A 26,365-nucleotide genomic window follows, 5' to 3' on the forward strand; every position below is an offset into this window, starting at 1 on the left:
TGTAAGATAAATTCTGTGCCTGCTATTATATTTTTTTGGCATTAGCCAAATGCTCTAAGCGTTTTGTGGCTTTGTCACCACCAATTATGAACTAAAATAACATCAAGTGCTGCAGAGTGCCATGATCCAAAACTCCTCTGTCTCTTCACAGTGACATTGTGAATAAATAAAATCAGCTCCAATGATTCATTAATTCATGTTTAATAAGGCTTTGCAAAGTTATGTCAGACACTTGGAAAGGATGTCTGGAACTAAAAGCTCAATCCCTCAGTGTCTAACCCAGACGAGCTGACTCCTTAATTTTGCTGAAACAATATGTGCAGTGAAGGGATTGTTGGAGCTCTGGAAAGTTTTCTGTTGTGTGCACTATTTAAAAATTCTGTGCAATTGTCATCATTATCTTCACAAAATGAAAACAAGTTTTTTATAGTGAAACTTAGGACGTTATGCAATAAACTAAAATTTATTGTTTAATTCTCCAACCAAGACTTTACATAACAAATGGAATAAATTAAAATTTTTTGTTGGCTGTCTCAATTTCACAATAATCATATTTTTATTTGAGCAATGTGTGTATATCCTGAAAATACTTCAAGAAAAATAAATTATTCAAATGGAACAACTTTGCTGTAAATTATACAGCAATTTTTTTCTCTTAAATGTAATTTCTATAAGATCCATTTGTTAAAATTGGAAAGATGCTTAAAGTTCTTAAAAAAGGTAAAATAATTTCCTTTTTATTGTCTAGACTCTATATAATTCATTGCTAATTAATACTGCCCTTTCTGGTGACTTTGCAGCAGGCAAAGCAGGCAAACTCAAACAAACCAATTATAAATGATTTTTCAATGTAAACTTTTAACAGTGTAGCCTAAGGGCTTGCTCAACATAAAAGTACAATTTAGAAAACATAAGTTTTAACTAAGGTCAGGATATATCAGGCCATGATGGATGTACATGTAAAAACATCTGACTGTGGAATGACAACATTTTCTTCAAGACTAAGCAAAGTGTTGGTGGCAGTGATAAGTAAAATGAAAAATAGCCTTGAATGAACTGACCAGAAGGTTTGAGTTTGGAGTCTGGGTTGCTAGTTTGGGCGTTTTTCTCAAGTGCATGTTGATTTTGGTTTCTTCAGAGTTTTGCAAATCTGACTTCCTGGGATGCTGCAAGCAGTATAATCTGAGTTTTTGACCTATATTCTACAGTAGGGCCAAGAGAAAGTCAAGCTTTTAAACACCATCTGCTGCCTTGGATCCCAGGTAGAAATCGCCCAATTCCTCCTGTTCCCAGCTGCTGGAGCAGAGCCCCTGTGCTGTGGGGGTGCCACACACCCACACACCTGTGCGTGGTGCAGCACTGGCTGCTGCCAGTGACACAGCCCATCTGGCCTCATTCCTTCAGCTACTGAGTGGAAAACGTCATGGCCCTGTGATGCAAAGCACTGTCCCAGTATATCCCACCCCCACAGGAAGAAAAAATGTGGGGACAAGATCCCGTTTTGAATAGGTGGTGGTTGACTGTTTGGCGCTGTCTTTAAGGCTCTTCATCCTCATTGTCTGTCTTTCAACAGCCTGAGTGAAGCTGGCACGGGCTCACACCATGTGCTGTATCTAATTTGGTAGAAGCAGTCACATGCCCATAGTGTGATCTGTATCAGATTTGTGTGGCTGAGTCATCTGGTATCAATTCTTGTGGAGCAAAGGCTCCATAGCTGCAACCCTCACGTGTTCCCGCGGCTCCTGCTCCTGTCTTGTAACTTATTTATCACAGTTCCACTCTTGCCCTGCTCCTCTGCCCATTTCCCAACTCACCCAACACCTCTTCCTTAGCTCTGGAATACCTTTTCCCAGACACACGTGCCACCTCGTCCTGGGCTCAGCAGCCCAGGATGCCACACAGACTTCCTACAAATATCACACAGATATTTGTAAATGATCTCTGAACTTCTGACTCTTTGCTGTTGTCATTGCATCACTCCTTCTCCTTCAGAAAGATGGTAGCTTAACCTCCCTTCACGCATGGTGTCTCCACAGCCTCTTGAAAAGAGAACAGAGAACATTGTTTGTTATCAAGCAACTTCCTGAATACTTCTCCTGGTCATTAACACACCACCGTCCATGGGTGCTCCTGGCTCCTCCACTCAGATTAACAAAAAACAGCAAAAGGCATACCCATGGCTTCACAAGATATGCATGGAAACCATACATTGGAGCTGGGTCACCAGTTTATCAGCCAGGCTCTGACGGCAGGTTTGTCATTTTGTTGAAGCAAAACCTGATTTTGTCAATGAAGTAAAGGCTCGTTAGTTTTAGTTGTAACAAAAACACTGCCTCCTTCTATATTTACAAGAATTGCAACCTTACTAAGCACATAGTGTACATTCATAGCCATTGGCAAAACCCAATGGATGCTACTTGGAAAAACAAAAAATTACTGCTTAGTTGAATTAGAAACTTTTATAACATCTGCAGTCGTACTTGTTTGTCCTCTCTTCTCGTGAGCGAAGTTGTTCCACTGGTGCGGGCTCCCCTCTTTCTTTCTTGTCATCTATAATTATGTTGAAGGGATTAATAATCATGCATTTTATCCAGCGTCTCGGCTTGATGACAGGGCATTGTTTAATGAGAGCAAAATCAGTGTCCTGGCTCTTTGGGAGAGCTAAGGCTGTGCTTGCAGTGGAAATCATTGAAAATAAACATGTGGAAGCCTAAGCACTCTTTAATAACTCCTTCTGCTTGTTTGGTTAGCAATTTCAATGATTTCGTCCGTTGCGCCTGGCTCTCCTGCTGCAGAGGCATGGTTATTTATGGTGCCAGAGGAGGTTATGATCTCCTTATATAAACTGCAGCACAGAGGTAGAATATAGTCAGTTCTGAGTCATGCTGAGTGTTTTAGTTCTGCAGCTCCAATGCCATTAGATCGAGAATTGGCGGTTAACAGAATTTTTTAGGATACTGTTTAGGATTCTGATGCACCAAGCACCCAGAAAAGTTATGGATCTGTTACATAGACAGGCTTTGTCCTGTCTGTAGCTTTTACTTCTACTTAGGTATTTAGCTCATATTTGCAAATGCCAAGATGCTGTTACAAAGTGGCACTGCCTGGGTGTTGGAAGCAATTACTGGATTATTTCCTTCTCAGAGGTGCCTGGGTTTAAGTGCAGAGCTTGGGACCATGTGTGTTTGACCTGAAACAAAGGGTGTAAAAGGTCTCTGCTGGGTAAGATGCAGCCTGCCTGCAGCACTGCTGTCTTTGTATGTTACAAGCCAGGGAACATGGACAGTTTCCATGGGAGCTTTGAGAAAGTCTAGGTCTCATTGCAGCAGAGAGCACTCGCTCAAAACCCACTTTTCCTGTTCTCTCCCTGACGGGAATCTGGAGAAGCTTGGCTTTGCAGTGTGGGATGGCTGTGGCATTTCCTGTGCCACAGCTCAGGTGGGTCAGCGCAGGGAGGGAGAGTGATAATCCCCAGTGAGCAGCACCTGGCTGGCAGCATGCAGTGCCCACTGGAGGATCAGCACAGGGGACAGAGGTTTCTCACCAGTGAAGTGAAATGTGACTAGAAATTAGGCCAGAGCATGGAAGTGCCAGTTACATGTACCTGGACAAATCCTCAGAGATGGTCAGTGCTCAAGGTACCAAGATGGGTGGGGGTTCAAGGCCATGGAGCACCAGAAGATACCATAGAATTAGTGTTCAATGCCCAGGGCTTTGTGTCATGGCTGTGCACAATGATATGCTGCTCTCAAATTTTTGGGGAACTTGGACTCCACTCATAACTCAGGCAGTGAATACAGCTGCTGTCAACCTTCCATTGGTTGGTATTCTCTCCTGTAAATGCATTGTGGAAGGACACTGCTCAAGTGTTCCAGACCTTATTAATGAGGGAAGCAGTTTTTCTTCAGACCTTCCTCAGATACCCATCACACCACCAGGCAGCCTGGAATGAATTCTGTCATCTTGTTTTATATGAGTGATTCAGATTTTTGCATAATATATTTAATTTGTAACTTATGTATGTAGCAATTTGGGTGATGTTTGAGTAGGACATTTCCTTTTCATGTTACTGCTAGTGCTTGAAGTGATGAAAACTCATTGTTTCTCAAGGGAAGTACATGGGGAAGGGTAGCCAAGGGCTCACGCTGTGGGTGGTGGGATGGCAGGGGCCAGCAGTTAATTCAACAAAACCATATATTAATGTGGAACACAAGAGAGGGATTTCCTCTTCTGTATCAACTTTATTTTTCAATGACAGAAGCCACCTATGAAACACAGGGGTTAGTTTAGGTTATCTCCTCATTCTTGCACACACATTCACACATTTACACCCCCACAGAAGCACAATGGTGCCTGAAGTCCAGAAAGCCCAAAAACAACAGGAGGCTGGAGCCAAGACCCAAGCATCACCTACAGCAGTGCTGTCCCTGTTGTGTGATGGGAGTTCATGACATCATTGCTTAAAGCCTGTCAATGCCAGGCCACACCTCCTCAGGCCCTGCTGTCCTGACAGCCTCTTGTCTTCCCTCTGTTTGGCCATCAGCACTGACCCAGTACCTTAACCCCACTTTTCTCCTGCTCCACATCAGTGGTACCTGCACATCTGCTCCAAGATGCCTCACAAGGAAATACCCTGCAAATCTCCATGTGGTTTGCAGAATGAATTCCCTGATGACCCTCTCATTAATAGTTTTCCCTGCCAAATGCTGTTTGCTTTTACTTTCAGAACAGTCTGCATTAATGATTAGTTCCTCTACTTGGACATTATTTACATAAAGTATTGCTCTCATCTCACAGGCAGCAGCTCCACAATGTAACTGAGCAAGACCAGGATCAATGACCAGTGAAAGTAAATGCCAGACAACAGTTGTCTCTGCAGGATGCATTCATGGAAAGCTGGGAATTTCCATACCCTCCTGGCTGCCCTGCCTGAGACGATAAGTGCTTGAATATTTCACAGCAAAAAAGTCCTGGGAAAAGCAGAACTCTTTCTTCTGATAAAGGCTGGCTGCACATTTTGGGAAGATGAGCTTGTCAGGGATGTTGCTGCACTCAGGCTGAACCTGTGGGAAGTGTGCCTGTTCCTAATAAATGTTGTGTGTATTTATGTGGCAGTCATTGTGCTTTGCAAGGAGGGAGTCGCAGAAATAATTAGTTAAGAGCGTGAGGTTTTTGGCACAGATTCTCTTTCTCAAGTAACTGTGATGTTCATATATAAGAAAAATTGATTTGGCATCTAGACAGGATTTCAGCACGCTCATGGTTATGGAAATCAGCTATGGGCATGGAAGAAATCTGTATATTGATTCATAAACTGACTTGATGACTTGTTCATGTTTTAATGTTTTCATGGACTTTTACCCAAGATAAAATTGTCAGTAAGTACCACTTGACTGTGCTACAGCACCATCTAAAATGGTGGGGTGAATGCAGGGAATAAAAGGGATTTCCTATCAGGCAGAAGACTTTATTTTCTGTGCTAATTAATTTTTTTTCCTTAAAGATGAGTATTCTTTGTCATTGCCCTTGCTATTGAGTTAGAATATGCATGTAAATAATACCCAGTGAAAAATGGTTTCCTGTGATAGGCCCCCGGTTTCATGGACAATTTATTTTGCAAAAGCTCAGGAAAGCCAGTCCTCCTCCTGCTCACACCAGGCTGTGCCCATGCTGCTAGAACTGCCACAGCTGTGTGTAGGAAACAGAATGAGAATCACTGCACTTTGGTATCATGTAGTCGGACAAAAGCCAGTATGGCTTGCTGAGTCTGTTTTTCTGTCCCTGGCTGGTGAGGGGTGTGTTCAGTCAGCATCAGCACCAACCCAAGACTGCCTTGCCGAAAACACCTACTAAGAGACTCACTCCTCAGGAACATGTTTCTCTGCAGGTTTAAATCTTAATCCCTGAATTATACCTCTGCCTGTCTCATGGTTTCCTTTGGGGAGCTTCCAGCATTGACCAACCCTGACCCCATTTGACTCAAGCTATGTGGGTTTGAAATGGAGGCAGGATGGCTGCTGGCCATAACTGAGGGGAAAGGAAACTGTGTCATGTGCAACGTCATCCAAGATCCTGTGTGATAACAATGTGTGACCAAATTCTGACCTCACTTGTAGCAGTGAGCTTCCATTCTGACTTCAGAAGGAATCAATGGTGTAATGTGAGTCACAGCACACACTGTGCCACAGCAGAGCAGAATTTTTCCAAGAAATACTGTCTCTTTTATCAAGACAGAAAAAACCCCTGGAGATCCATACTATATCAAACTGCAAATTTCAGGAAAGAGGCCCCATAGTAACTACATTTTTGAAGGTGAAGGTTGTTCCTTGCAGATTAAATCTTCCCTTACGACAGTTGGTTTCTCATGTTCAGAAAATTTCTGCAAGTTTTTCCGCGATTACTGTGTAAGATTAAAAGATCTCTGGGGCCTTGTTTGACACTATTGTGTTTGGACACCACCTTGCATACTAAAAACACCCATGGAGAAATCAGGGAGATGTCTCATGGTGTCTCAAGGTGGGCTGCTAGAAACAGAGATATTTTCATACCCTCAGGAAGAGAAAAAAGACCATTTTATCACTTGGTAGTTGGCTTGCTGATTATTAAACAGTATGCCAAATCTGTGGTTAACGAGTGATTGAAATGTACTTTGAAGGCAGCTTTTGTTTCCTTCAGTTGCTATTCTAAGAAAGGGCCCTTAAAATTAATTGACTGACAAACTGTATTATTGATGCTGACTATGTAGCCAGCACTGGCCAAAACTGATGGGAGCCCTGGCATCTTGGTCAAGGCTGCTCTAAACCCTTCTGAGAACCTCTGCCTGCCCTCTCTTTATGCTCTTGGGTAGGAGAGGGCATGTTTAGTTTTCTGCTTACTCTCTTCCCTTTTGTACTTGTTCATTTGCTAGGTGCATAAAGGAGAGGAGGTCATTTGTGCACATGGGATAAAGAGGTATTATGAATTCTAAAGTGTTTGCTTTATTGGGAAAAGCACAGTGAGCAGGAGAGCTCAGGAACCTAATGTGTGAATTTTTAATGAATGCTGTGCCATGTGTTTGTGCAGGGTTTTTTTCCTACCTGTAGCAGCTTTATTCATTTGGGAGAGTACTGTGTACAAGATATTCTTTAGTAGTGTGCTGGCTGCTGTTTAGTTTTAATAAATTAAATCCTTTATATCAATGTAATATTCTTTAGACAAGCACTTCCAAGACAGATTAGAAATGAACTTAAGGGGATTAAAAGCTTCTCTTGCTAAAAACAATGTTTCAGATGGGAAATCCACTTATTTGTGTCACTTTCAGTGGACTACATTTGGCTTTAATATGTTGCTACTGCTAAAGAAAGCAGTGCTTTGCCCATGACTGCAGCCTTTCTGCTCTGCTTTACATACACAGCAATGTTTATTTTCTTCCATACAGTAAGTCACTTTGGGAAAGATTGATGGCTTCCCATGAAATTGCGAGAAACCATTTTCTTCTTATTTAGAGAAAACAAAAGGTTTAATGAATCTGGCATTTAAAATAGCATCAGTCTCTTTGTAAAATAGGAAATTATGGGAATGGAAGGTATGAGCAGGGAGAAAAATCTGCTCTGATTTTCCCCTTGCTGTATTATAGCAGGCTGAAAACATGAATTGGAAGGTTGTCACTATCTGTGAAATCCTGGACATCTTGAAAGCAGCCTGGTTTAGCTGGTGTCAGCTCTGGTCTCTGCAGCAAGCTGAGGGTGTGGGACCAGATTGCAGGCTCTTTCCTCTAACTCATACCAGGTTATCTATTTCTATACCAAAACTTGTCCTAATACATGGTTCAGAGTTGTGCCAACCCCACTGGTGGGTCTCTGGTACCAACCTGAAATATCTTGATCTGAAATATTGTAAAATATATAAGAATACAATATGTAACACATAATAATATACAATATAGCAACATAATAATATACAATATAACAACCTTTTTTTTTTTGCCTGTGTGTGTTTGTGTATAAATCAGTATCTGCTGGGTTTGATGTACCACCACTGTGCAGGTACAGAATGCTGTAGAATGAGATGCTGCCTGTCCATGCCCCAATATCTGACTCCTGCTCCACTGAAGACATTCAGCCAGCAGCAGGAACTGAGTGCTTTGGTGAGCCCAGCAAAGCTGCAGCTGTGCCTCTCTCCAGAGCCTTGTCCTGCTGGGTGTCTGGCCATGCTCAGATGGCTCTGAGCGTTAACAGGAAGCTCTGCAGTCCCAGGCTCTGGTAGGAGCTTTGCAGTAATCACCAGCCAAGGCACACAATACTAACCTGGAAAAGGCTGGCTGCTGCCCAATTCTCTCCTACTGAAGTTTAACCAGGGTGGGAACCAATTCTGTGGAATAAATGAGGAGGCTCTCCTGCAGGATGAACCATTACAAAATTGAATATTCTGAGTATTCTCACAATTTTAAGACCACATTTCAGCCCCATAAGAGACAATCCAGCACTCTAACATTCCTAGCATCCATGACTGACAATCTGAACTGTCAGTTCTTCCGCCAGACTACAAAAAGGAAGTTTTGGAGTTTGCTTCTCACAGCTGAATGCAGTGGGGACAAATAAGGCATTAGGACACAACTGATCTCCCAAAAGGGTGAAAGAAGAAAGAATTCCTCCTGAGCCTCCTCACAAAGCTGCCAGGAAGGGGAGGAGACAGGAGAGCCTTTGAGGACAGTCTGGTTTTGCCTTTTCTTAAGTGAGTTAGGAGTCTTTGGTCTACAACGAGGACAGAAGAAATGATCATAGGAAAATGAAAACTGGAAGAAGTATGTGAAATTAATGTTTTAATTGGAACAAGGCCTTTCAGTCTATTTATTGTTGCCATTTGCATGTGAGACCATGAAACTACAGTGCTTAGTCTTACATGTCAGCTCCAAGAACTCAGCTATGGTTTGCAGGTCTGTTATTATTCAATTGCAGTGCAGATAGCTTGGGCAGAGGGAGAGGTTCCACACCACAGCACATAAAGTTTGTCTTGGTAACTGTGTCTCTGACACAGCGCTGGATTTTGTTATTTTAGGCACACCTCCCCCCATCATTACTTTAAAAAGTTTCACAATTATTTCTATTCCATCATGTTTCATTACACAGTAAAGTATTATTTATTTAAATGGTTTTCAAAGTAACTTATTTCCTGGTACCTGGTTAAAACAAGATCATTTCCCTTAATGCTTTCAAGCCATTGAAACTCCAGGATCTGTGTCCATTTTGGTCACTCTTCAATTGCTGGTTAGTTCCCTCTTTCCACAGCCAGAAGCTGACATTCAGATTGAATTGTAGTGCATCTGATCAAGCAAGGGATATGTTTTGAAGGCAAAGCTCAAAGATTGAGTTGCGTGACTCCACTGGTATTGAAAAGGGCCCTAAAGTGAGGCTGTGTATTTACCTTGTATTCTTGGGATTGAGGGAGAATAGGCTGCTAAGCAGAAATTAAACAACCATCTTTATTTTTCATTATTTTCTTCTGTTTTGTTTTCTGAAGTTAGATTTCACTCCTTTCCCCCAAACCACTTTTTTTTTTTTTTTTTTTTTTTTTTTTGTTAGTCCTAATATTTATCAGGTATCTAAATCCTTATGTATCATACATGACAACAAATTCTGACTGGAATTTCACCACTAGTTTTAGACTGGAGAGGGCAGGGTGATTTTCTGCACAATAATGACGGTTTCTTTAGTCACTGTAGCCACTATGTGTGCACTGGTCATAACACCGAGGATAAAATTTATATACATTGTCACATGGTTTATCTGAGAAAAAATATATATTGTTTGAGAAAAAGTTATATAATGAGGATCAGGGATAGAATTTCGCTGAGAAATGTAGTGTAAAAATGCTTCTCATTTTAAATTAAGCTTTCAATGGCAAGTGCTTGGCTTTCAGCAGCTCCTCTGAAACCCTTTTAATTGAAGTTCCATGAAAATCTGGGGAGTTCAGCTCAAGTTCAGCTCCCAAACCCATCCTGATTTCATTAAAGATCTGATCTTGCTTTATTTGCCAATAAAATATATATGTAAACGTGTGTGAGTGTGTATAAATCAGTATCTGCTAGATAACTGTTGTTTTGTGTTGTTTTGGGGTCTTTTCCTTCCCTGAAGGAACAGTTTCCCTTTTCTTTATGAGGAATGAACTCTGCTCCGTGCATGCAATGGGAGTTGGAATGAACGATCTGTGGGAGATCCCTCCCACTCCCCCTGCCCCAGGATGGGATTTGGAGCACACAACACCCTTATTGCTTCTCTGTTTTGTATTCTGCACTGGTTGTGCCAAGCTCAGCATCATCCCCCCGTGGCCTGGGTAAGGACAGGGGAGGCTCAGGATGGTTCCCTTGGTGCTGGGTGCAATGGGAACACCATGGTCAGCAAAAACTGGGGATTGAGTCTGCCTTGGTCAGGATTAGGGTATTGCCATGTTATTTCCATGTCACTATTTTCTGTCTTCTAAGGCCCAATAAGGTCTTGATAATTCTTGCTCAGGGCTCATGTCTGGACAGGGATTTCACCTTTTTGGGTTTTTGGTTAGTTCCTTTTCCAGCTGCAGTGGCCAGATATGCCTGTAACAGCACCAAGGCTACATATACCATGGCATATTATCTCTTTTCTAAACCAGTAAAACAGTGAGATGTCATTAAAAATTATATCCATCTATCAGAGGTTCTCAGCTTGGCTATAGGGTCCTTTCAAAGCTGTGAGGTTGGAGAGATTCATTTTGCCCCTTCTGGGCAGAAAACAGTGTTCCCATTTCCTTCCATGTCAACTCTGTTATGTAGATTCCCTTGGGACTCAGAGGAAGGGTCCCTGGGAATTGCTGGTGTTCCTGCTTTTATTTTGTGTGAGACTCCAGATGAAAATGTGTTGAAAACAGTGTAAATCCTGAGTTCCCCAAGGCAGAGAGTTGTGATAGACTCTGTGTCAGTCCACTGTGTAGCAGCATATCAGGCACTCTTCCATTAGATATCACTTGGGTACCCATTTCTCAGTTTCATCCCACTCCTGGAGAAATAATTGCTGTCAGGTTCTTTTATTTTAATAAATTATTTTATTCTGTTACCACTGCAACTGCTACCTGTTCCACAAGGCTCCTCACAAGCTCTGCACGTTGCTATGTGCAGTTTCAGTGAATCAGATCTCAGTGTTTCTGATCAGGGTCCAGCTGGAACTACACATCTTTTGTTCATGTATTTAATGTACTCAAAATGCACTAAATGACAGTTTATAATATCATTATCAACAGTTAAAGACATTATAACTTCAAGAAATGAAAAGAAAGTGCAGCCATATGTGGAAATGCTTTATTTTGTGCACTTTTAACCCTCACAATAGTTCAGCTGCAAAAATGGGGATAGCAATGAGAAGCAGGGAGAAAATCATATGTCTGCAAAATCATTTTTCAGGTTTCTGTCCACTGCTGTCATGAAAGAGCACTGAGCTATTTGGATGGTAAATAACAACCAAGAACTAATTTATTTTTCTTCATAAAATTATTTCTAGAATTGGATTCAAATGTGTTCCTTATTACACGGTTTGATAATTCAGTGATGCTTTCCCCCCATAACATACGAGCTGATTTAAACCTTCACTCCAAACAGCCTCGGGCTTATTAAGAACAGTGTGGACTGAGTATGGATTAGGTTTAAAAGTAATAAAAAAGTAGACCTGTTGGTTAGGTGAAAAATTCACTATCAGATTCCTGAGTGCAGCTTTCTTTTCATGTGCAAACTGCATTAAATGAGGCATTTAATTCAACAAATCCATAGTTCTGATCCACCAGAAATAGAGACTGGGTTAGTTCAATTTGTAACAAACGATCTCCATATGATCAAAGTCCTGAGAGCTGATTCCAACATACTGCTTAAATTAGTCTAACACCGAAGTGTTTGGCTCTGGGACAATATTTGGAATGTCTTACCAGAAGAAAAATTCCTCTGCACACATGGTTCCAATATCTGGGAATGCCAACCTTGCTTTTTAATGGGCTGACAGGGAGCCTCCGTGCTAACTTTCTGACTCCAAAAAGTTCTTGTGCTGTCACCCGCAAACCAGCTTGGATAATTTTTCCTTGGCTTCCTTATTAAAGCCTGAATGAAGGGATTGTGTGGCTTTCTTAATGTCACTTGGTCTGCTTGCCATAAATTCAAGCACTCATGATGAAAGCTCCACTTATATTTTGCTGGGAAATGGAATCAAGGAGAATGCACCCTCGTTCACAATAAATAACTGAAGTTGAGTTATTAAGTGTATTTCATATACCAGTGCCTTATTACATCAGCAGTTTAGATAATGGCTTCTTAAAAATATTCCTCCGCTGAAATGTATGACGAGTGAGTTGCACAGAGGATCCCAATGCATGGAACCAAACCAGCAGGCCAGTGCAATAACTTAGGACTGTATTAACAAATATCAAATATTTACATTTTTACATGCTGCTGTCTGTTTTGATTAAGCGACCATAGCAATAACAGCAGCAGCGAGGGCTGTATTTGCTTGGTTCCTGCCAGGGAATTCTCAGCTGGGATTGTTTGTTTGCGTTGTGCAGTGAAGACTCGAGCTGTTTACACTGTAGCTCCAGTTTTAGAGAGTGCTAATTATGCTCTACTGCCGAACCCCTCTCCTTCTCAGAGTCTGCTCTTCTGCAGAAATACTTTACACTGGTCTCAAGGAAAGCAATCTGACTCACGGCAGGCAACAAAGGGTGCCCCAGTGCCTTACAACTTTCTCTTTTAATGTGGTGAGCATCGCTAAATGGAAATTCATGCCTTTAACTCTGCTTGCTTTTTCTTTTCTTTATTTAAAAAAAAAAAAATTAAAGAACGGACAACAGTTTCAAAGTCCTTGGCTGAATCTCCTCTCACAATTTTACTCCTTTTAATGGAACTTCTTAATGTGAAATGGGCTGATGTAATTCAGCTGGAGGGGTGTGTGGCATCTATCTCTCCACGTACACGAAGCATGCATATCATTCTTTACCTTTTCCCCCTGTTATTATATGTGCAGTGGGATGTAACAAATTGACACTCACCCAGGAACAGGCAGAGCTGACAGTGAGTAAATGCCCTGATTAGCATAGCATTGTTATAACTTTTCAGTTCCTTCCTGATTAGCTAAAATATGTCTAGCATGGCTAGGACACTATTTTTAAATCTGTGCTAAGCATTACTTGATACTTTATGGGTGAAGGAGGCAGGATGAAGGATGAAAGTCTGGCACTCAGAAATTTAGCAAAACCAACTCTGTTACCATGTTTTCATGGTAACTATACTGAACAGGTGGCTAAGTGAGCCAATTAAACAGACTTTAGGAACAAATTATGATAGTAATTCATTGTCTGGGATCGTTGAAATGCGCTGTGTGGAATCTTTTCCCCAGAGCAGCCTGAATAATGAAAATCTATTTTTGTATAATTTTATTGTCTTCCTACCAACATGAAATGCTTAAAAAAATGTACCTTTTTATATTTTTTTTCTTTAAATCTTGGGGGTGGGTGGATGGAGGGGAAAGGATAGAGGACTTTTTTCAGAATTCTTTAAAAGCAGGGTGTGATCCAATTAAAAACTCCAAATTATTAACATGTAAGAGCATCTTTCAAAGAAAACAAGGGTTTGCTAATGAAATATTTTAATTGTTATATATAAGATTTTTTTTTTTATTGTGAGTTGAAAACCTTCAATAGTTTCATAGACAAGAATGAGCAAAAGCTCAAAGATGTTCAGACATAATTATAAAATAATTTTTTTTATTATGAGTTGAAAACCTTCAATAATTTCATAGACAAGAATGAGCAAAAGCTCAAAGATGTTCCGACATAAATATTTTGATCAAAAAAGTGCCTGGCAAAGGCCAGTAAAGAAAGGATGAGACATGAGAGGTACCAATTAGAACTTTTTAGCTTCAGTGGAGTGCTCCAGAGATGTAGGGGCTTCACTCTAGTTTTGGGGGATGATTGTCCAAGGATGTGGAGGACAATGCTTCAAACCATCTGTGTGAGCTGATTTCTCAGCATCAGCTCTTTCCCCTCACTGGCAAAGCTTTAAAGTTAACACAGGCCCTGGCAACTTTGGGGCTGTAAGTATTAGTCTCCAGTACTCCAAACCATCTCTTCTTCATGGTCTGGCTCAGTGATACTCTGGCATTGATTGAAAAATGTGCCAAAGACTGACAGACAACACTATATATGTGTATAGATATAAACACTATATATAATAGATATATTTATAAACTATTATGTATAAATATATGATATTTATATAAAGAGGAGGGCAACAGTAAATTTCTGCTCTTTTTTTGCTTTTTTTTTTTTTTTCTTTTGAGGTCTGAGGGTTCTCTGGAATGATCTCAGGCCATTGTACAGCAACAGCTCTGAGTGGCCACATAGGGCTGCATTTGAACCCCTGACCCAGGAACAAAATAAATTACGTGAAGACTGAGGTATGGATATGGTGAGTGACAGAAGAATAGCACTCAAAATGGTGTTCAAGAGATTCTGTATTCATTTAAGTAGTGTAACTGTTTAGCCAATTTATTCATTTGACAAGTTCCTTTCTAACCATCCTAATTCACCATTTAGCCTAAGATGGCCTTCATTAGTTTATTAGATATTCATCGGAAGAGATTTTAGCATAAATACAGTTCCACAGAGGATTACCACCCAGGGAATCTATTCTTTTAACCTACTTATTCGGCTATCAAGTATTTGTTGAAAAGGACTCGTATTTACTTAGTCTCTTAATGAAGTCTAGAAAAGCTTTTCTGCAAAGGGAATATTGTTTTGTCAAAATTAGCTTACTTAAATAGCTTTCAAAGCAGTCTGAGAACAAAGATTTCAAAGCCACAGCTCCAGCCTAATATTTACTTTTTACACTGTACAGTAGTTTAGACTTGCCAGAAAAAGTGCACTTGTGCTTTTTTGTTTTGTTTTGTTTAAATTTCTCTGCTTCTAGTTGTGAGATATATATGTCATTTCTAGAGGTATGGAACTAATTGAGGAATATGTCCTGCCCTTGTTGAGGTGAACAGGGCAGATAAATAAAAACTCCATTGGACATAAATCTCCTCCACCAACATCAAAGAAACAGGATCCTGCTAAGTGTATTTGTATAATGCAGTAATTTATGCAAAAAGCAGCTTTTGTCAGCAATGCAACAAAGCAGCTTTGATAAATGTCCCCTAATTTATTGTCATGTATCTCAAATCAAAGTAAAACATTTACAGCCTGCATACTGAAGGAACCCAGGCCCAGGGTACTTAAAGGGTTTCTCTCCCTTTCCATCTCCCCCTCCTTTCTTAAAAAAAAAAAAAAAAAAAAAAAGTACAAAAAGCCAAGTTGGGCAAAAGGTTAAAAAGGATCTGTTTTGAATGCTAAGTACTTTATACAAATTATGGGCAAAAATAATAATGAATCTACTTAAAGAATGACAGAAAAGCCTATACAAATTCAGATTAAAAAATCCGCTTAGCTTTTCTTTTATGGGTGGTGTCTGACAAATTATAATGGGGATGCTGTAATTGTGTTTCACAGGGACAATTCCAGTTTCTTATGTTTCAAAGGAATAAAATGGTGACTGTAGACAGTGGCTGCTCTTCTCTTCCCATCTCACCTATGGATTCTCCTGAGCAGCCATCTTTCAGATGCATGGAACATTCTGGGAATCAGCTCAAGTGTGAAATTCTGGGGAGAACTTTTATTATTGGCTTCAGACAGGAAAATCACACCCTGGTAGAGGACAAGGCCAACAGTGCTATCAGGTCTGTTCCCACCAAAAGGCTGATGGCACTTGCATGGTGCAGAAACATTTTGAATTTTCTCTCTACTTCTTGAGAGAATTATTGGATTGGCTAGTTTGATAAATTCAGGCAGACTGCTTGGCCTTTCAATGCACAAAGGACCATTTATATACATACATATATGTATAAATATATATATTTTGAAAGGATATGGCACTGGTACAGGGTACCCAGAGAAGCTGTGGCTGCCCCATCCCTGGAAGTGTTCACGGTCAGGTTGGATGGGGCTTTGAGCAACCTGGAATAGTGGGAGGTGTCCATGGCAGGGGGTTTGGGACTAGGAGGTCTTTAAGGTCCCTTCCAAGCCAGGCCATTCAGAGATTGTGTGGCTCTTAGGGCTGGACATGGTGTGCTGATGGTGTGGGCAGCATGTCCTGGCACGGGTGAGCACCCGGGAGCTGCTGCCCCCAGGACCAGCCTGTCACCCTCTGTGTGACTCCAGCCACATCCTCTGCCACATCTCTGAGGAGATGAGAAGAGAAAAATCAGTGTCAAGAGTGCTACTCATCCTGCAGAGCTGCTGCTGGGGTTGCAGGGGCTGGACCAGGAAGGGCTGAAATCAGCTGGCTGGAGGGACACCATCCCATGCCTATCAATCAGATGGTGAAGGAAATCTACATGGGCTTTGCACTCACCCAAATGTCTCAGTTAAAAAGACCAAATGTGATATGACTCCTCCTCAAGCCCCTTTGATATTTAAGGAGTGATAAATTAAGTTTTGTTTCAGCTGAGATCTAGCATGGCTCCATATGTCAGTTTGCTTCAGAAGTAGGCAGCATTTCTATGTTTTTGAGTTAGAAATCTCTGTTTATAATAAAACAAACATACAGCTCCAGGAGTATAATATCCTTTGAGTGGAGTGGTTTCAAGGAGTTTTACAACCCATCTGGAAGACTGACTCTAACTATTAGGCCTGTTCTTTGAGAAAATGCCTTATTCACACAGATAGTAGTAGGATTCTGGCACTGCAAGGCAGGGGAATGAAATTTGGAAAGCCAGGCCTGCTGCACCATAAAACAGAAACATGGAGTTCACTGAGAAAGTGAAAAGGAACAATTGTTAAAAAAACCCCAAGTTTAATTTTCTTTGTGTAAAAGTTCTATCTGCTGGGAATGAGCCTGCCTCTCCCAGCACCAGCTCGCCTCTTGGAAGAGCATAAGTTATCTGTACTACAGAGCAATTAATTCTAATTTCTTATGCATGTCTCTCTTTGTTGCTGTTGCCATTAACACATATTAAGATTATAAATTAAATATATAATGATTTAAGTTAATATCTTGATTTCTAGGTGTGTAATAAAAACTTTGTACAAGTATTTTGCAGGAAGAGTCAATGAAATGAGAGGTTTTGTGTCAAAAGTGTTTCAAAAAAGTAGCTTAGCCAAGCTGGGCATATAAGTACACCATTCGAATGGTGGAGGAGCTGTGTCCAGGAACAAGTTTTTTAAAAAAAGAACAACCTCTTCTCCCAAAATACACAATTAACCCCATGGAAGAGTCCATCATCATCACAGGGTCAAACAGAATGTGGCACAAGGGTGCCCGGACCAAAACTACAGCTCAGGTGGGTATATGACGTATATAAACATGTATGTGTGTACAGTAAATCCTGTCTCTCTAGGCACATTTATGCAGATAGACACACTCCATATATGTTATGGTGAGGTCCAGCACCTGATTTATCACTACCTGGCAATTGACCTGATCACTTCACAGTCCTCACCATCCCTGATGTAACTTAAACTGCTCAGCTCATGCCCCATACCTGCACAACCTTCAGTCCCCAGTGAGCTCTGCAAAAGAGATCTGATGGGGCTCCTAGGTTAGAACATCTGACCAGGATGCATGTAAACTAGTCAGGTAAAAATAAAAAAAAAACAAAAAACTCTTAAAATGGAATTTAAAATTAAATTCTGGTTTGGAAGTAAGGAGACATGGTCAGCAGAACTCTTTAGCAGGTATTTAATTTAAAAATACATTATCCTGCATATACTGGTGGACTGCTCAGGTGCTGGTGTGCTCCCCTGACATGGAGGCAAGTGATGGCAAGTATTGTTCTGCACCAAAGGGGACTTACACCCTCTTGTCAATGTATGCTGCCTCTTGCTTTCAAAGTGTTCCTTTTTTGTCTTGCTTGTTACAGCAGTAAGCTTTGCCTTTCTGAGCAGGGTACCTGGTTGCTGCACTTCTGTCTCACTGTGCCTGAGCCCTCAGCCGTGGCCATGTCCTGCCCTGAGTGCTGCAGACCTGTTGAGCTCTGCTCCTTTGTGCTTCATCCTCAGGAGGGAGTGATGCTGGGGTGCCACCAGAAGCTTCTATGGTTTGAATTTTGAATGGCAAAAGGAGTCTAACACTGACCTCCTGAAAGCAGAAGTCTTCCATTAATACACTATTTCCTTAACTTTTTGAGTAAGCAAAATCAAGAAACCTTCCCCATCCTGTTCTTCCTTTTTACATTGATAAAATCTTCCCAGACCCAGAGCAGTGAGCAACCAGTCATACTCTCCTTCTCCTTAGTACACCAAGAAAAAGACAAATTACAATTTTTACATTACTTCCTAGCATTACAATGAGTAATTTAAAAACACAGTGAGGTGTGTTTTGCACAGTTAAATTAGCAGCAAATCTTGAAATACAAATCCCTATATTAACCAGATGAGCTGCAGGTTATCTACTCAGCAGGAAAAGCCTCCCCAGGGTGTGCTGTGCAGAGGAGGCACAGAGTGCAGGGACACCTGGGTGACAGAAGGGACATGGGTGCCGAGGGCAGGCACTGCCTGGACCCTGCCTGCAGCACCCACTGCCTGGGCAGAGCACTTTAAATAATGTCAGTGCTTTGTACTGACTGGAGTTTGGGAAGAAATTTTATCCCAATACTTTCAAAGCAGAGACAGCTGTGAGTAGATGTTAAATAGACACAAACTAGAGCTCAGTCCAAAATATGCATGTTCAACATAGTGCCTTAGATATAAGTTGTGCTGCAAGACCACAAAAATGAAGAATCCAAAACATATTAATTATTTGAAATAGAAACACTCCTCTTTTAAAGGTAGGCACCCTTTTTAGATGTCTTGAGTGTCACATTGATTTTTTAAATCTCTGAAGTCCCTTTATCTCAGTGAACTTATTTTATGAGAGTAACATTTTGACACATGGTTCTGGTTTATCATGTAATGCTTCAATAAGTAAATGCAAATTATTACTAATGATATTTTTAATTTGAAACATGAGTTGGCCAAAATTAAACTTTTCAAGCAAATAAATTAAAAGAGGCTTTTTTGGTCTTATTTCACAGATTAGTTTCAGTGTCTGACACACAAATTTCAAAGAAGTTCTCATTTAATGCGAGTAGGACAAACAAAAAAATCCAACAAAATCAACACCCCCATATACCCCTAATCTTGCATGTGTCATTAAAACCACATGGATTTTAAATTCTTCTTCTTATACAGAAAATTGCATTAACAGATTTTGACCCCAAGACTAAGCCAAGTTACATGTGTTACAGGCCCAGCATCTCTACTCTGATCCACAGGGCTGCTCCTGCATACTTAATAAATGCAGCCTACTGATGTAATAGCATCCTGCATATGTCTCATATTAAGGGTATTTTCCTAATAGTAATAGCATTATAAACCTGCCTACTTTGCTATTGAGTTACCCTTTTTAGGATAATTTGCACAGAAAGACTATGCCTGAGCATGTGAACAAGCATATCATTTTATAACACTTAACATAAAACTTAACACTTATCAAAATCAAAGCAAGCTGCCAGTTTGATTCTAGAACCAGTATTTTTCCACTAAAAAAAAAAAAAAAATCAGTTGTGTTCCTTGAATAATTTATTATCTGTATTTTTGTTTTATTTTCCACATGGAATTGATGAAGAAAAAGTACTTTTTTTCTAAAGAAAGTTTGGAAGAGTGAAAATTCACACATGGAAAACAAATGAGCATCGGGAAACACTCCTCATAGCTAATGGCTACTTGGTATGTCGCCAGAATTCATATGGATCCTTAAAATCAAGTAAATTATGCCCGCAGTGATAGCTCCCTTTGCTGGAGTCCCACAACAACCACCAAATGGTGGAGCGAAGCTGAACTGCCAAGTTTCATTTTTCACCTCCCGATTCCTTTCAATTAAGTGGGTTCGTTTGCTGCAGAAGGGCCCATGCATATTTTATGGTCCCAGCCCCTCTCTCAGGTGCGCTCGCAGCCGCCGTGCCGGGGCACGCGTGTCCTCACTCAGCCCCTCTCCCACTCCGCTCCCGCTCCCCTCCTGTCCTGCCTGAGCCGGGCAGCAGCTCCTGGAGGCACGGCTGATCCATGCCAGGGTGTGGAGGCAAGATCCAGAAAGGAATGGCAGCAGTGAGAGCACTCAGACATGAGTATCTTCTTTAAACAGCCCGCTAAATGAAAATGGAGAGAATGCCAGTTTTGTATAAAAAAATGAGTTACTCTCTTGCTCTGTTCTTGTGATAAGAGATCACACACTTTAAATGCCTTATTGAACTCAAGGTTAAGGAACCTGCCACTCATCACAACAGATTAAATAACTGGTGAATTATGTGCTAGAAAAATTAGGATGGATTACACAAATATCTGTTAAGGCTATGATAAATATTTATAAACAATCTTCCTTGCAGAACATGTCTCTGTCATTCATTTCACTGCAATGAAAAACCTCGAACAATGGAACTAATGACTACATTGTTCCAAAGTTAAGTAGTATATCTAATAAGGAAAATAATCAAATGAGCCAAATTCTTTATGAACACAACAGTGAAGCAATTAAAATAAATGTGATTTTCCAGATCAAAACTTCTGGCTGTTAATTGCTATATGGCACCTATCCTAGTCATATGAGTTTCCCTTGCAGCTGTTTTTATTTCATGATACATTTTGAAATCCCAGGAGCCTAGTCCTGGGATCTGCCATACAGACAGTTAGCCTGAAAACCAGGATGCTTATCAAGTGTTTATAATCTGGGTAGATGAACTCTCAAGGCAGACCTCTGAGAACAAGCACTTTCTTGCCATTTGCATTTTGTTTGCAATGTGTTTCCAATGAAGATAATTTATTGATGCACACTTGTGGGGCTGCAGCACGTGGGTTCTCTGCCATATGCAGGCGAGCAGAGGATGAGGCATGGGGAGCAGGAGGTGTTCCTGCCTCCCCTGTGCTGGGGGCTGTGGCCACCACAGATAATGTGGTACAGGGCTATGATGCACTAAATACAGTCACAATTCTCTCTACCTGATGGCAGAATTCTCTTGGGTTTTTTTTTTTTTTTTTTTTTAGAATCTGCCATTTATGGGTGCTTGGGTTGAGGAGCAACGGGACAGGAGGGCTGCAGCCTCTGCAGGGGCAATGAGCCTGTTTAACATACAACACATGACCCCTGAGCTGGAGTGCACGTGGAAACCTGGCAGAGTCCAGCCAGCTCATTCTAAGCTGTGTTTCAGTATCTGTGGGTTATTAATGAGATTAAAGAACTCAGTTACAGGCAATGACAAATGCAGTTTGTCCAACATTAAGCAGATATTGGCATCCTAAGGTGCAACTCAGGAGTCAATGAGCTCAGCTATTGAACAAGCTAAAGCCATGAGCAATATGATATTGATTAGACAACTGGTATTGCCTTTACCCGCTTAATTTTATTGGGTGAGGCTCCATGCAATGTGTTTTTATCTGGGAAACTTAAGGAAAATAATTAAAAATGTTGCAAGGAGAGCCTAGCAGCCTTTGTGATTTTCTTTTTAAAGGCTACAGATGTCTTGTCTTCTGTCTTTAAAACTGCATATACTCCATCCCCACCTTCCAAAAGATCAAGGGTAATAATGATAACAATAAAAATACAGTATTCTGGAATTTTTCTACATGCCTCAAAAGAACTTTAATATTTTCTAGGAAGTGTTTTCTGACAACAGCCACCTCTTCTACTGTTCTTTTCACCCTACTTGCATTGCCAGTGCTGCTGGAGCCAAGTTAAAATGATGTCTTTAAATGTGAGGCCTTTGCTGTAGAAACCACTTTTGCTAACCAAAACTATGCAACATCCAGCTATCCTTCACAGCCTGCAATTTCCCCTGCTCTGTGCAATTCCTGCTTTCTCCTTGCTGTTTCCAGGCAGTGCCAATGCCAGCATTTAGTTTTGCTTTGCAGATAATAGGAATTGGTAAAAACTTGAGCTTTAGGTCAAGTTAGTCTCACTTCAAACTGTGATGCTGGACAATGTGTGTGGTGCCAGTGTGCCAGCTGTTTCCTTGGTGGCTTTTGGGCCGCATCTCCCAATCTGCCCAACCTGGCTGGGCAACACCCAGGGCTCTCCCATCTCTCAGGGATCTGCTTAGGTCAGGACCCTAGGTAGCCTCAAACCCCAACTAAAGCACTTCTATCGTGGAGGCCAATGAGATACTTCAGTTATTAATCTTTACATTCTTCTTACTTCTGGATCCTGAGTCGATGAGCTCACCCACAAATCTCTGGGGGAAAGGGAGGCAGGGATATAGCAATAGCATCCCTGGAGAAAACGTCCTCTTATGCTCTTTTCCCATCATTTGCATACCCTTTCTCTGAGGGCTTTTCTTCTTTTTCTTTTTTTTTTTTTCTTTTAATCCCACAGCACTATCATGTTTGCCAGCCCCAACATCACGTTCTTCTCTTTCATCAGAAGACTGACTCATAGCATCTTTCAATTTGGATTCGGGTTGTTTTTTTTTTTTTCCTGTGGGACTTTGGCCCAAATAACACAACACACGAAGCATCTGCCCAGACTTGACACGCAGCGAGGCATCGCCCAGCATGGGGGTGAACCAAGACCCATATTTTCACCATCTTTTTGCCCCCAGGAATTTTTCTGTACTGAGACTATCATACCTGCATTTATGTGTGGCAGCTTAGCATTTCCCCTCCCTCCACGGGTGACAGCTGCTTTCTCACTCTCCAGACTTCTGAGCATGGAACTGTTAATTCTTTTTCTCCAGCCTGATCCGTGCCCAGTGCTCCAGCACTGCTGCCAGCTCTGCTTCCAGTTTGTAAGGCCACTTCTCACAGCTACTGCTGCTCCCTCTGCTCTTGAACCTGATGCTTTCCACCTCAAGGCTCCGCAAGGAGAGGCATGAGGCAGGATGTGTGGAGTGCCTGGAGGAGTGGGTGAACGGCTTCTGGACCCACATTCAGAGCAGCTTCTCCATCTGCACCACATCCCGGGAATACAAAATGGCACCGAGCTGTACTTCTGCTCATTAGATGTGGGCAAACTTGGCTAGAGCACAAGTGCAAAAGCTCATCTTTCTTCAGCTGCTTGTAATTCATGCTTGAGCAAGAACATTATTTGGGGCTTAAGTCAGATTCCTCTAAGTAGGTCACAATTCTTCTTCTAGACACAAATTCCTGCCTCTGACTTCTCAGAAACAGGGATTCTCAGTCTCTCTTGATTTGTGTAACACCTCAGGTGCCCTCTTATCATATTTATCAGCTCATCAAATGAATCCACAAAACAGTTACTAACTTGCTGCCCGATAGGGTTCAGACTTGGAAAAGTTCCTCTGCCTTGGTTGGCAGCCATTTCTCTGGCTAATTTGCATGGCTGATTTTTCCCATTTTAATGATGTTTTACTGTTAGCCCTGTAGCCAGGTAAAAGGACGTAACCTGCATCTCCTGTGGTCAGTGCATCAATGAAAGGGCAAGAGGCTGCAGAGAGGGCCAGGAGGTTCCAGTCCATATGGGGCTTGCTCTCTGAAATAGATGCAATGCAGTCAATGCTCTAAAACAGAATTAATTTTAGTGGTATAGAGATTGATTCCCCAAATCATGACAGCATGTGTTAGACATTAGTCTTATTCTTTTGTACAGCACTGCGAGGGGCTTGGACACATCCAATGTTACATGGAGGGAGATAAAATAATGCAATGAGATATAGACTAGAGTAGAAGACAGTACAGCACAACACAATATAACACAATAAATGGATGGGGTATTGTGCACAAGGACTGACAGGATATGGATTTAAGACATTTCTGCTGGTGAGTTCTGCAGAGAGCTTGCCCGGCTGTTGTTGAAAATTGTGTTGATTTTCTTGTTTCAAGTTAAAGGAAAGATAGAGAGGAAGAGAGATGTTTTAGCAGAGAGGTTTTAGCCCCTTCAATAGAGGATAAATGTCACCTTTAAAAATAATAGTGGGAAGTATGAACCATTCAAACACTGTAATGTCACACTTGAGAGACGTGGAGGTGGAGACTTACAGGTAAATATGTTTTTTACCAAAGTTGTCTGGCCAGGGGAGACTATCCATGGGGGTGGAGAGATCTGATTAGAAGACATATGTTTGGACATTTATCTGCGTCATGGTCCCAGATGATTTTTGTTCTTCGATTGCCACCTTGGTGTGCAGTGGTAAAATGCTGGCGCTGGATCACAGACTTGTTTCTGTGGTCACCTTTGTAGCACCAACATGCACTGGAGTGTCATTTTACAATGGAATACAGGATGCCCTCTGGCTTTTATGCTTTATTTTTTTGTTTCTGTGAAGTTAATTTTCACTTCCTCTTCTGAAAACAAACAAAATGTTAAATGTCCAATTGAATAGACTGTTGGAAAAGCCGAATGGGAAGACTGAGCACGTGAACTTCTGTGAAGCAAATGCCTTTGTTTCCAAACAGTCTATTGATAGAAAATATTTGACATTTTCCTTCCACAGGGGCGTTAACAATTATAATTTGCTAGTACATACATCATGAGTACTTTCAGATTTTGAACAGAACATCTGTTGGTCAAAGATGAAAAAACCTTGAAAAAAAAATCTATTTTTCCAGGGTTATGAATCTAACAGCATCACAAATTATCTCTAGGAAAACATTTCAAAAGCCTGAACTTGCACTTGTGGAAAAAGGAACACAGATAGAGGAAACAGATAAATATGCGTTGTGTTAGTAGGCTTTGTTTTCTGAAATGATATATTGTTCCGGAGAAGCAGTTAACAAACAAATTACTGTCTGTGTCCAATACAGCCAGATCTTTGGTTCCACTGAACAGATGTTGAGGTGAAGCAGATTAAAGCTTAATTCACAATAGGGCTGTACCACAGGAAAGGTGCCCTAAGTTTATCTATTGTTAAATAATATAATTTATCGTCTTAGAGGGCTACAGAGCAATTTCTGTTCCTTTTCTACTTTTTGAACAAAGATTTATAACATAGATAATGCCCAATTTTAGATATTTGCTGCAGGTTATATTTGAAAGAATTTCCCAAAAGACTGATAACCCCTTTTTTCCCCTTAACCACAGTCAAACCAACGAACTAATATGATGCTTGCTTCAAATAAATGTATTTGCTGCCTCTGTGCATGATAAGTTTTCATTTAGTCTATGATCAGCTGACAGTATGCAAGTTTGCAGATACCAGTAATTGAATACAGATAACCTTGGTTGTTGACCTATGCAGAGCCATGACTGTCTAGTTTCCATTGTTTCTGTTTTCGCTAGTTGACACAAAACTGATGTGGGCTGAATTTATATATTAGCCCTCCATTATAGTGGGAATTGCTTATCGTTATGGATGGATATTGCAAGAAGTTTCTATTTATTTAACCTAATAAGAAGGCAAAAAGGAATGTGATTGGGCCAACTCAGGAACAAATTTAACCCTTAACAACCTGGCTAGTTTCTGCATAGATAGCAGGGCATGCAAAGGACATCTGTCTTGTTTCTATTTTTTTACAAATTGATTTTCTTTATGGTTGGAGGGATTAAATTTTTTTTGCTAGCAAACAATGCCATGAAATATTGAAAAACTGTTTGAAGTTGAGGGTTGTGAAGGAGCCAAGCAATGCTGGATATCCAAATCCTCTTGGCTTCTGATAGCAGTAGACAGCTAATTCTCCTAGACTTTGTTGAGTGCCCAGTCTGAAAAGACTAAAAGGTAGAGTTTGCCAAGGGATGAAGAGGACAGTGGCACCCTGTGAGAGCTGCCTGCTAAACACAGCATGGACTTCAAATTACACACCAGAAGCTGCTCCTCTGCAGGCTGCTGCTGTCTCCTCCTCGTGTACATTGCAGCCAGGACGAGACTCCTTTGGTTGTTTGCAAGGGTTGTGATGAGCTTGGTTTGCATTTCACCCTGGCTGTGATTAGTTGTGAGTGTTCCAGTTACCTATGAATTTATTTAGATCCAGAATGAGTATCCAGGCTTGCAAATTCAGTGACTATTGTAGCTTGCTGACTTGAAAGGTACAGCCTGGGAATGACTGACCCACTGGCTGCAGGAGGGCAACAACAAAAAAGAGAGGCATCTGTTTTTTCTTCAACTATTAAAATGATGGTCAAACTCTGGCCATGCTGACATTGATGGCAAAATGTCAAGGCAACTGGTTGCCTGGTGTGGGTGGAATTGTGGACAGCTTTTTCCCCACCTGAGAGAAACTGAAGAAACCTTGACTGAAGTGCCATTGGAGAGGCCACTGGACATTTTAGAAAAAGTGTTCATTAACTGTGGGCTCATGACCAGGTTATTGAGCCCCTGCAGAGGTTTTATGTACCAGCTATTCAGGCCTTGCTAATGTTATGCACCAG

This window comes from Onychostruthus taczanowskii, unplaced genomic scaffold (assembly GCF_017590055.1).
Source record: "Onychostruthus taczanowskii isolate IOZ18803 unplaced genomic scaffold, ASM1759005v1 scaffold18, whole genome shotgun sequence".
Taxonomy (NCBI): domain Eukaryota; kingdom Metazoa; phylum Chordata; class Aves; order Passeriformes; family Passeridae; genus Onychostruthus; species Onychostruthus taczanowskii.